The 13,053-nt window shown below is 36.5% G+C and overlaps 1 pseudogene; it reads right to left on the bottom strand.

The window, feature by feature from the left end:
* The window catches only part of LOC127662677 (SH3 domain-containing YSC84-like protein 1), a 56,153-nt pseudogene that overhangs the window by 15,722 nt on the left and 27,378 nt on the right, over positions 1 to 13,053 (bottom strand).

The raw sequence follows: 13,053 nt of genomic DNA on the forward strand, positions 1-13,053 counted from the left end.
GGTGTTCTTAGGCTTGCAAGCATCACACTTTTTCCAAGCTGCTTGAAGGCACAGTAAACTTAGTGTATGCAAACTTCTGACCCACTGGAATTGTGATAGTCAAATAAAAGTTAAAACAATCAGTCTATAAACAATTGTTGGAACAATTACTTGTTTCATGCACAAAGTAGATGTCCTTAACAACTTGTCAAAACTATAGTTTGCTAATATGAAATCTGTGGAGTGGTTAAAAAAAATATTTGTGAGTGTATGTGAGCTTCTGACTTCAACAACAAAAAAATTATGGGTAGGGTTTTAATTGACATCTTTACTATGTACATACAGTACATAGTAAAGATGTCAATTAAAACCCTACCCATAATTGTTTTGTTGTCAGGCATTTAGTAATTTAGAATTACAACGGGACACCCAATAGAATAACATAATTTGACAAAATCCAGTAATTAGACATTACAGAGGGGGATTGGACTTCTGTTTTCATTTGAAAGACATGTGAACAATGAAACCTCGTCTTCGGTAGTCTCTAAATTTCTGGATCATGCTGAGGCAATTGCACATTTCAATCAATTAATTACCTTTATTTATGCAACTGAATCAACAAAGATAAAAATAACTGAACAAATACACCACAATGGCAACTAAATTAATTAAAGTGTAAACACAGGAAATGAGTGATATCAGCTAATCATTCTAATGATGCATGCTTCGGGCTACTGTTTGAGCAAGGGAAGAGGAGATGACATGAAAATTGCACATATTAATTTAGTTCTTACAATCTAATTTTAGTGTTTTTCAATGAGTCAAGTGGTTTGCTCATTGAAATTAAGAGATAATCAAGTATCATTCATTCATGAAATTAGAAAGTATGCAAATGTGCAGACAATATTTTTTTAAGTGGCATTTTAAAGGTTCCTTCATATGCATTTTACTGCAGGCATTTATGGCATGGCTCAACAAAAAGAATGGCCAGATATTTCCAGATTTCATAAATTTAATGTTGAACATTTTGTAATTTCTTTTCTTTTTGCACAGATAACAATATTTTTATTTTTCCCTTACACATCGAAATATGTTGCTAAAAATGTAATTTATTATTTCTTGTGGTCGGACCAGTGAAAAAGTTGTCAGGGCAAGTGTAAAAACTCCTTGATGAGCCCCGCATTAGTTTAATAATGTCTTTACATGGGGCAGCTACCCACATCATGTATTTATGCTCACAGAATGTGTCTTGTGTTTATATGAGACCTAAAGCATGCTTCATCCTAAATAATATGCAGTTGTGCAAGGCAAGGACATCAGAAGCACGCGCTACCCCATGCCATGAACCTCGAAGTGATTGTTCTGATGGCACTGCTGTTTTTCCAGTGGGGTTTCTTCTAACCATGAAGAGAAAACCCCTGGAAAGCTTAGACACATTAAACAGTTTTACCTCTAGCTTCAAATGGTCATAATGGATATGAATACAATTATATTACAGTATAAAACTTTACTCCTGTATACATGCGGCTCAGTCAGTAAGCGGCTTTCTCCACAGCAATGTAATTTCCCCGTGACACTTGTCTAAATAACAAACATGGGATACGAGGAAGACTTGCTATTTTATTCTCATTGCTTTGCTTTATTTCTAGATATTCCAGAGTTGTTGCTCTGTTTGTTTCCTTAACTTTCTATTGCAAACTGCAGCAGAATTGAGGCGCAATAGTGGTGTTTCCCTCTAGCATAAAACTCCAGGATTCCCACAATACAGAGACATAATGTCTAAAATGTAAGTTACTCGATATTAACTTCATTGAGTTTATGGTGTTGTACTGAATTACACAAGGCTGAATTAAGCTGTAATTAAGTACAACAGCAAGATTACAAGTGTGATATTTCTTTTCCACAACAGTTAAATGAACAAGAAGTTAATATCAAGTAACTTTATTGCCATTTTTATTTTTAGTCAAACAAGATCATCCAATGTGCGTCGCACAGATTGACAGTCTGTCTGAAATGAAACGAACACAGACAAGCATAGTGATGCAAAGAGCGAAGTACCCCAGTGCTATTATAATAATATCAGCACTCTTGGAATTCCGCATGGCAAGTCAGATTAGAGGACCAAGACAAACTGCTGCATAATTAAAAAATTGCTATTACAGTCCTGTTGGCTAAAAGTAGCCATCCTAGCTTAAAGGAGACTTATTATGCCCCTTTTTACAAGATGTAATATAAGACTCAGGTGTCTCCAGAATGTTTCTGTGAAGTTTCAGCACAAAATACCCCATGGATCATTTATTATACCTTGTTGAAAATGCCTCTTTTTGGGTGGAATCAAAAACACGCTGTTTTCGTATGTGTCTCTTTAAATGCAAATGAGCTGCAGGTCCCGCTCCGACATAGCTCTGGTCTCCATGAATACAATCAGAGACAATAGTAACTTTAGCTGCATTAGCCTTGGAATCAGCAAACAAGCACATTCGGAGAGACGATTTGCAAACATTCACAAAAAAAAAAGTGTGATACTTACATCTTCAGGATATAAAGCTGGAACTCGAACAGTTGGTACTGATCCATGCTTGAGAATATATATTTTTTTAAAACCCTGCTTTATATTTACACTCATTCACAAAGCAGTCCGGTGTAAAATTATTTGCACAAACAAATTTTTGAATGTTTTGGGGCACATTTCCTTCAAAAACAAAACATGTTCACCGCGTCTTCAGTGGCTCTGATTCCAGGAGTACATGAAGACGCTTATGTTCACTTTTACAGCAACAGAACACTTATGACGCAAACGAGGCCGAGACATTATTGTTCTCACTGTATCTGCTCCAGTGCTGAAAAAAATGTCGGGCTGTGTGTAGATCTCTCAGGGGTGGGTCTGTGATAATAGGGTGGAGTCCCTCACCAGTCGTGGGCGAGGCCTGCTCTAACATGACATCACGTTAGAGCAGAAATGAAAACCATTCATTCTGACACAGTGTGTTTGATTAATAGAAACATAATAAAGAGGAGTGGGTGGACTTTTAACATTGTAGGGTGGTTGTGTTCACACACTGCTGACTGACATTTATGTACAAACACCATGTAAAAGTGAATTTTTCATACATTTAATACATTACACTTAAGACTTTTTGTTGACTGCTGTACAATTTTTGTCCATTTTTAGAATAGGGAAGCTGCCAAATGTTTTAATACTCAGGTATGTATGTGAGCGAAACCCACCAGTCCTGAATCCATCTACACTTACCATCTTTTAGCAGGTGCCTTTTTAAATGTCTTCCAGCTTGATGATGATGTTATCTTGCTGTGGGAAAGAATGTGTTTTCCGTGCAGCTGACTATGTCAACTGAAATGCATGACCACATTGTCATCTTTATTCTCCCATGTATTTCATGTTGTTTTAAAAGGTGACTGATTAACCTCAGCATATAAAATAAGAAATTACTCCTTTTGTTCGGACTTTGTGCTTGATAATATGTTTGAACACGTTTAGTGGTGTACAAGATATACAGAAAAATTCTCTTCTGTCATTTTATTAAGTCACTGGGGTGAAGAGTCTTATTTACAATAAAAATAACACTACTTAAGTAGTGGAAAAGAAGATACTTGAAGACTTGTCAAAAGCTAAACATCATTTCTCATGGTTTTATTAGCTATGTGTGAAGATTTTGTAAATAGAAATACTATATACAGAATATATGGTTGATCCTTTAGCCCTAATGGAAACCTGACATTTTGAGGAATGGTATGATATGTGTTAAGCCTTTTATAACAAATATCATTGAAAGCTTGAAGGTAAAATGTGTTATTTTTTATGTCAAAATACTTTCTCCTATCTCAATATGCAGAGATGACAATAAGTTAACTATTTGTAGGTTGATGTGGCAGGGCGGAGGGCGGGGCCGGGTCGTGATTCTGCACACCCAGCCCCTAATCAGGCTAATTAGCCCCTGAGAGGGATAAAGGCCGACCAAAGATGGCAGTGCAACAGAGAGGGAGATTTACGGACAGCTGTCCAACACCTGTGTGTGTTCATCTTTTTATTTCAGTTTATAAATAAAATATTATTTATGTTGTCAAGCCGGTTCTCACCTCCTTTTACCATGAATCCCTTTACAGTTGATTTACCCCAAAAGTGTAAACAATGTGGCTCTATGGCACTATCAAAACATTGCGCTTTTTGTTTGGAGATCCTGACCAGTCCGACATAGAGTAACTGGAGCCAGCTGGTAGATAGCTGTGCAGTGTGTAAACCTTTTAGTTAAAGCCTTTAGCCTCCTTGTTAACGCACCCACCTCCCACGCCAGAGACCTAGGTTCGAGTCCCGTACGGAGCAGGTAGAACAAGAGCGTCACCGTGACCCGGATGGGAGTGAGGTTTAGGGGGGTGAATGTAACGGGAGCCAGCTGGTAGATAGCTGTGCAGTGTGTAAACCTCAAGAGGTGCACTAGCGACTGATGCTAGAGGCTGTAGCCTTTAGCCTCCTTGTTAGAGCACCCGCCTCCCACACCGAGTCCCGTACGGAGCGGGTGGAACAAGACTGTCACAATAGCAGCATTAGCTTAACCAGTGGAGTAAGTTTGGGGTGTGACTATCTTTTTGTTTGACCATTTTCAGTCAGGGGTAGTGTTTTGGGAAACCTGTTTGAAAACAAGAAATATTTTTGCAATTCCATTTGGTGATACTAGCGCATCTGAAAATACACACACTTCTGTAAAATCAATTACCTGAGCTTGCAGAATACGAGTTTAAGTCTAAGTTCTGATAGACAGCTGGCTTCACAGCTGCATAAGTTGTGGAAATATTAATTATTATCAACCACCATAAAAGAGGCACTTTCAAGTATTAATGTCATGTAGACTTGAAGATAACATTTCAGACATAATGTCTTGACAGGACATCCCTTCACTAGTACACAAGAACTATGCACATTGTTAAGACCAGCGCATAAGGCAACAATCATTCAGTCACTATATTTGTAATCCAAATTAAGAAATGTGTGCAGATATGAGAGGCCACTCAGTGTCTTACCCTCTGTTCTGGGTGTGTAAGAGGAGGCAGCACTCTGTGTGGGAGGACTTGGTCTAACTGGTGCTGAATTCATCTGTGAAAACAAAGACTCCCAAGAACAAATCAACAGGCTTGTCTGTCACCCAGTGACCTTGATAAACAGAGACTAACACTGAAGCCATAAAACATCAGTTGTTTCAAGTCAGTGAATGAACAGTGAAAGCACTTCTTCAGAATGCTTGCTCCAGTGATCAAATTGTTAATCAAGCTCAATGTTTGCGCCTCGTGAAAATTGATAACTTAATTTAGAATATTTATAGCGTATGAGCAATTAAAGCTGCATTTATAATAGTGCCATTGTGAGATCTCTAGTTACAAAATGGAGCTGTGTCAAAACAGTATGTGTGCTTTAACTTTTGATTAATTCCAATTTATATACTGTAGCTGATCAAGTTGTTTTTTGTTTTTTGCCACAGAGCCTCATTGACCAAAATATAGCACTTAAAATATAACGTTAAGAGTATAAGGCACATATTACTGTCATCTGCAGTGTTTTATTATTGTCTGATTTATAATAGCCATTAAATGAAGCTCACAATTACCTTCTAATGTGTCGAAAGAATATGTCAGTGGATTTTACCTGTCAGTGGATTTATGTTTAATTGATTAATTTCTTCATTCCAAATCCACAAGAGAACTACTACATACTTGAAGAGAATTTGTACTTCACTGTTTGCCACCAGGGGTATTCCTGTGAGCTTCATGTATCACTCAAATGAACAAAATGAATTTAAAAAAATGACTTTCATTTTAATGAACAAATTTAAGCAAGGCTTGTGTCAGTGAAAATAGTGGGACTTCCTATAGGTAGAGTAAGAAAAGCTAGGGAGCATTTGAAATATTGAGTGATGTTGTCAGTCAAATGAATTAGTTATTTCCACTGCATGACAATGAATCACAACTTTGTGTGGGGAATATTCATTTTGTTGCAAATTTGTTGACGCAATTGAGCAGCGAGATCCCCTCTGGCTATATAGCATGAATATAATGCCAATATCAGTTATCTGTGTATAATACAACAGGGGCGCCTGATTTGGCGTTGCTACAACAGTGTAGTGTTTGGTGTTACTCAGAGGACAGGATATACATTTGTCTTTTGAACTAATAATGCTTAATGTGACACCACCAGATATAAATAAAAAAATCTCTGTCATCTTTTGCTCTTGCTACAGTATATAGATAACGTGGACCGTACTCAGATTTCCTTGCTGAATTTGCACATTATCGATCAGATCTAGTAGTTAATGTAGATAGAGCTTTAATTGTTGGTGACTTCAACATTCACGTAGATAATGAAAATGAGTCAGACAAAACGTGACAGGACAAACTCATCGCCATAATCATAAGCTAGATTTAAGTCATATGAAGTCGATGTTGATACTATAGAAATTATACCACAGAGCGATAACATCTCAGATCATTACCTCGTCTCTTGTTTGCTACGATCAGCTAATGTCACTTAATTTACACCACGCTATCGTTCAGGTAGAACTATTCTTTTGACTAAAGATATCTTCACTAATAATCTTCCAGAATTGTATCACATACTCAGTAAGCCAAAAAGCCTAGAAGAACTTGATGTAATAACAGAAAATATAAATACAGTCTTCTCTAGCACTCTTGATAGTGTCAATTAAAGAAAATGAAAGAATAAAGCCTTGCTTCGTGATACAATGATCACACTCATGCTCTTCTGAGCAGCTCAGAAAATGGATCGCAAGTGGAAGAATACATAATTAGAAGTATTTCACAGTGCGTGGTAGTGTCTGTAGCTACAGACAAGCACTTAAAGCTGCCAGGTTAGCATATTTGAGCAAACTCGTAAAAAATAACCACAACAATCCTAGTTTTTATTCAGTACTATGGCTAAATTGGTTAGGAATAAAGCATTGACTGAACAAGATATTCTGTCGCAGCACAATAATAATGACTTCATACATTTCTTCAGATCCAATACCAACTAAGCTCTTAAAAGTGGTATTCCCTGTAATCTCAGAACCTCTTCTTAATATTAACTTCTCGCTATCCATAGGACATGTCCCAAGAAACTTTAAAATGTCAGTTATCAAACCACTTATTAAAGTGCCACAGCTTGATCCTGGAGAATTGGCTAATTACAGACTAATTTCAAATCTACCATTTATGTCGAAAATACTAGAAAAGGAAGTGTCCTCACAACTATGTTCGTTTCTACAGAGAAATGGTACATATTAACAATTTCAGTCAGGATTTAGGCCCCATCACAGTACAGAGACTGAATTTATCAGAGTTTCAAATGACTTGCTCTTATCATCTGATCACAGCTGCATTTCTCTTCTAGTACTTTTAGATCTTAGTGATGCCTTCGACACCATAGATCACGACATTCTCTTGAATAGGCTGGAGAATTATGTTGACATTAGCATGGTTTAGGTCCTATTTATCAGATCGCTACCACTTTGTATGTGTATACGAGGAACAGTCAAATCAAACAAAAGTATGGAGTGCCACAGGGCCTCTGCTTATAGAGTACATGCTTCCCTTGGGAGATATTATCAGGAATCATGGAATAAGTTTCCACAGTTATGCCAAGGATACCCAACTTAATATATCTTCTAAACTCAAAGTGAGTGTATCAATGAAATCAAAGATTGGATGGCCAAAAATTTCCTTCTGCTCAATTCTGACAAAACAGAGGTACTAATTACTGGTCCAAAAACCTCTAAAAATAAGCTGCTAAAATATAATTTGACTCTTGATCAATGAAATGTTATGTCGTCTTCTACAGAGAAGAACTTAGGTGTTATATTTGATACCAATCTGTCCTTTGAAATCAAATGTCCAATGTTTGTAGAACAGCATTCTTCCACCTCATAAATATTGCTAAGTTACGACACATGCTTTCTGTTGCTGATGCCGAAAAAGTAATTAATGAGTTCATGACCTCAAGACTAGATTATTGTAATGCATTACTGGGAGGATGTCCAGCAAGTTCAATAAATACATTTAAATTGGTTCAAAATGCAGCTGCCAGACTGCTGACTAGAACCAAGAAATATGATCATATTAGCCCCATATTTTCATTGTTACATTGGCTACATGTTAAATTTCAAATTAATAAAAAAATTATGTTAACTACACACAAAGCTTTGAATCGTCTTGCTCTGCAGTACTTAAGTGACCTTCTGACTCTATATTCCATCACGTTCATTATGATCACAAACGTCTGCTGTGTTAATAGTTCCTAGAATATCAAAATCCACAAAAGGAGGTAGATCCTTTTCCTATTTTGCTCCTAAACTATACAATAGTCTCCTTAACACTGTTTGGGATGCAGACACACTTAGTTTAAGTCTAGACTAAAGACTCAGTCTAATTAGCCAGGCATACAGCTCATTTATCCATCAACTCACAATTAGGCTTCTTTAGTTAGTTCTGCCAGAACCAGATAAATCTATCATGATCTATAACTCTACATAAAATTGAATGACATCTACGCTAATATTATTCTATTAGTTTCCATGTCTCAACTTCAGGATTCATTTTCCAAGGTTACCAGAGCCGGCCAGATCCAGCTCCATTCCTGCTTTGTGTCAGACTCCACCACTATGCATCTCTGAGTGATGATAACAAAATGCAGCCAGTGCTAGCCAGACATCACTTCAGTCTTTTACTATGGACTTCAGAGGATGAACTGATGCCAACTCCAACTGTAAGATATCAGATACTTCATTTGCCACTGCCTGAACCTTGGATTTAGGATGGACCCCACCGAAATGACCTGCCAGCTGAAATGCGATGCACCTCATTGAGCTCTGCCTGAATCACTTTTGTCTATTGATGGACTACACTCTTGAAATGGAAAACATAGACTATCATTTAATTGCCAACAAAGCTTTCATCAGCCAACTAACAAAGGACAATGCATCTATGTGAATTTTTTCAGTTAAGCCAGGATGGACTTCAAAGACATTAACCATACATTTCATAATTTTATTTTATTTTTTTAACACTGGACCTTAACACTTAGTTTGCTAATCTTAAACCATAACCTGCACTACACACAAATAACTAATATTTGCATTATATTTATGTTGTTTAGCCAGAGGGGAACTGGCCCCCACAGTGAGTCTGGTTTCTCCCAAGGTGATTTTTCTCCATTAACCAACATCTTATGGAGTTTTTGTGTTCCTTGCCACAGTTGGCTTCAGCTTGCTCACAAAGGTTCCAAAATACAATTATTTAATTATTTAATCTGTATACACAATTTACAATCATATTTAATCATGCTACACAATTATCACTCTAAGACTTTATAGATATTACATTTCATTTTTTATTAATGCATGATTTTCTGTAAAGCTGCTTTGAAACAATGTGTGTTGTGAAAAGCGCTATACAAATAAAAATGACTTGATTCTTAATGTACAGTAATAACACCTGTCATTATCTATAATTCTCGCAGTATTTTCTTTAAAGGCTCATGCTTGTCAAATTCTGAATGACTGTGTTGCTTGTTAAAAATCAGAGGTTGGCAGCAGAATCAGAGTTCATTTGTGTATAATGTTTTTTTTTTGTTTTTTTCTGTTTTTTTCATCAATGATAATTGGTCACTTGTGAAGTGATAAAATTGGAATCGACAGAACATAAAAGCCAACTAGGCTATATTTTTAACCTTGAGCCAGAGGAAGAGATTTTCCTTTATTGCCATTCAAAAATCATTGAAACAACCAATCGAGAATGTTAGAAAACAGATTTATGTTTTAACATGCTGTAAAAAGTCGTCCATCACTAATATAAAATGTGAAAATAAAGATTCTCTAAATAGTGTGCTTCTACACACTATTTATAGGAAAACGCAATGCAACTTACAAACTGCTCAATCTGTTCACTTTAGATTTTGGCTACATAGCTTTGGCAGCACATTGAGAAACATAAAAAATTATAACAATCACAATACCAATTGCACAACATAAATCAAAATGTTTCTTCCTTAGGCCATAACCTTTGATTTTAATCAAAAGTCAGCCAAGTGACACAGATGAATCCAGAGAAGAAAAAGATTAAACACTTTAGTAATAAAACTGTCATTTCAAATTACAACATCGATACTTAAAGGTGGACATTTGCTCAAAGCACCCAGGTTCCCAAACTATCACTCTATGTGCGTTATGCACTCTCTTCGCCCCCTGGCAACAGCCTAGAACATTAAATGGTGATGTCACTTCACATACAGAACCTGCCAAGAGGGCCACTGTGAAGTTTTCTCCAAGTGTGAGATTGCCCTCCTTAATAAAAGCATCCAAAGCTCTTCTATGATTCAAGATGATGACAAAATCTTATGCCTGGGCATAAAAAAAGAGAGACTTAATATAGATTACAGCCCTGAAGTATGTGGAGAGAGGGCACTTACATTTGAGATGCCTAATCGAGAGCTATTCATTGTGAGAGCTATCTATTGTGATGTAGTGGATTTGCAAATTATTACCACAATGACTGAATTACCATACTGACTGGAAAATTACTTTTTGACAAAATACATATGCACCATACATACAATGAGAATGGCCCAAAAAGTATTTGGACATTTAAGACATGATTAAAAGGGGTATTTACACTTGGTCACTATATACATTTTCCCTGATCTGACATTTATCCGATTGAATAAGCACATTCCATTTACACTTGGCCTCATCAATGTGTCTCTGCCAAACGGATAAAAATCGGATCTTCCATTACTGCGCTACCTGCAAATAAATTCACTTCCGGCATTATACTATTCTGGACAGCAAATAAAAATACAAAAAAAAGTGATTTATTTTTTGATTCTTAGTGACTTTGAACAGTGCACGTGTGTGTCTGTGGGTGCGCGGTATGTATTTTTCCCCTCTGGGCTTGTAGTAGGTAAGATATGTCCATGCGTGTAATATACAATAGCACAAACAAACGTTTCACAAAAAGAAGTTTGTTTGGTTTCAAACGATAAAGCAATATATATATATTGTAAAAAATTAAGAAGAAAAGAGTATCTAGACACTTTCTGGTTGTCAAATTTGAGTAAAAGTACAAAGTTATTGTTGTAAACTACACTTGTGGTTAAAAATAAACTTAAGACCAGTTGGTTAAAAGTATTGCAAAAATAGCTTTTAAGAGTAAAGTTTGTTCTGAGAAAAGCTTAAATAGCATTTGTTTGCATATGCCACTTAGTTTTAATATTTAGCTTTGAATGCAATGACATCCACACATTATTAAGTGTGACTTAAGTGTCCAAATACTTTTTTGGGCCCTCTGTATATACAACCTCATTTCCAAAATAGTTAAGACGGAGTGAAAAATGCTAATAAATTAAAAAGGAGGTATTTGTAAATTATATTCACCCTTTGTAATATAGAAAGCACTACAACTACACATGATGTATTGCTTTGTGAAACGAGTATGAATAACAAGGTGATGTGAAACAGGAGATGTTAAACAAGTAAGGCAATTGTGTCACGTTATATAAGGTGCCTTTAGAAACAGCCAAGTCCATTAAGAGCAAGGATCAATCGAGACTTGTTAATTTGCCAATAGATGCTTCAGCAAATAATCTAGCACTTTGAGAACAATGTTCCCCGATGACACATTGGATGGACCCTCTGCAGTGCACAATATATTTAAAAGATTCAAGGAATCTGGTCAAATCTTGGTGCATATAGTGCAAGACGAAAACCACTTCTGAATGCGTGTGATCTCTGATACCTCAGACATCACTGTCTTAAAAAACATAATTCATCTGTAATGGATATCATGAACATGGGCTTGGGATTACTTTAGTAAACCTTTGTTAGTCAACACCACTCGCTGCTGCATCCACAGATGCAAGTTAAGACTTTACTAAGCAAAGCAGAAGCCCTTCATCAACACTGTCCAGAAGAGCTGCTGAATTCTCTGGGCTCGATCTCATCTTAGATGGAAAGTAGAACAGAGGAACTGTCTTTTTTGGTCTGACGAGTCCACATTCCAAATCGTTTTTGAAAAACACAGCCGTCGTGTTCTCCGGGCTAAAGACGAAAAGGACCATCCAAGCGGTTATCAGCATCAGGTCCAAAACCCAGTGTCTGTATGTGACAGGGGTGTGTCAGTGAAATTCACAAGGTAAAACATCATACCTGTATAATGTGTATCTGTAGTGCTTTCAATATAGCAAAGGGTGAATATAATTCACAAATCACTCAATTTTGTTTTTATTAGCATTTTTCAGCTTTTTTGGAATTGGTGTTGTACACACTTCACCAGACACTCAAAACTGCCTGTTCAGTCTCATAACAGACATCTCTCTTTAAATGATTTTCCACAGAATTTATAAAATCATATAAAATTTATGCAAGCACAAGGCCTTTGTGTTAGTTAGTTCGCAAAATGTAAAAAAGTAGATTTCATGATTATTTCTAAGTTCTTTAAATGTTCGTTGGTGTCGAAAGATTTTGACCAGTTGCAGTCATGCTCTGGTTATAATGCCTAAAGATAAAATCGATACTTCCTGTAATGCTACTTATCAAGTGTGTTGCTAACTTGCTACTTACTGAGAGACAGCGACCGCAGTGCTAACCACTGTGCCCGAAGGCTATTCGAGAAATTAATCAAGACTGTCAAGATGCACAGGCGCTCGGTACACAAATGACTCATCCGGGCTGCAGTTCAAGGTCAGGAAAAACAGTACAGCTTCTCTGCCTGATGCTGACAAATGACCTCAGCTGGACCACATGCAATGAGATTTCCTGTGCCAGGGATATGACAATCTACTCTATGCTTGGAGAAGTGATGAAGTCAGAACTTGAGCCACAAATAGCTCCTAACAAAAAAGGAAAAATCAATTTTTTTTTTTTTTTTTTTTTTTTTTTTTTTACCTCTAGCTGACATGTGATTTAGGTAAAAGGTCCTACTGAGTAATTCATTAGGAGCATACATTTATTTGCACATCATTTTATTTATTTGCATATCACATGGATTCCTATTTTATTAGAAGTCACTATAATCATT

Source organism: Xyrauchen texanus, chromosome 22, assembly GCF_025860055.1.
Source record: "Xyrauchen texanus isolate HMW12.3.18 chromosome 22, RBS_HiC_50CHRs, whole genome shotgun sequence".
Lineage (NCBI taxonomy): Eukaryota > Metazoa > Chordata > Actinopteri > Cypriniformes > Catostomidae > Xyrauchen > Xyrauchen texanus.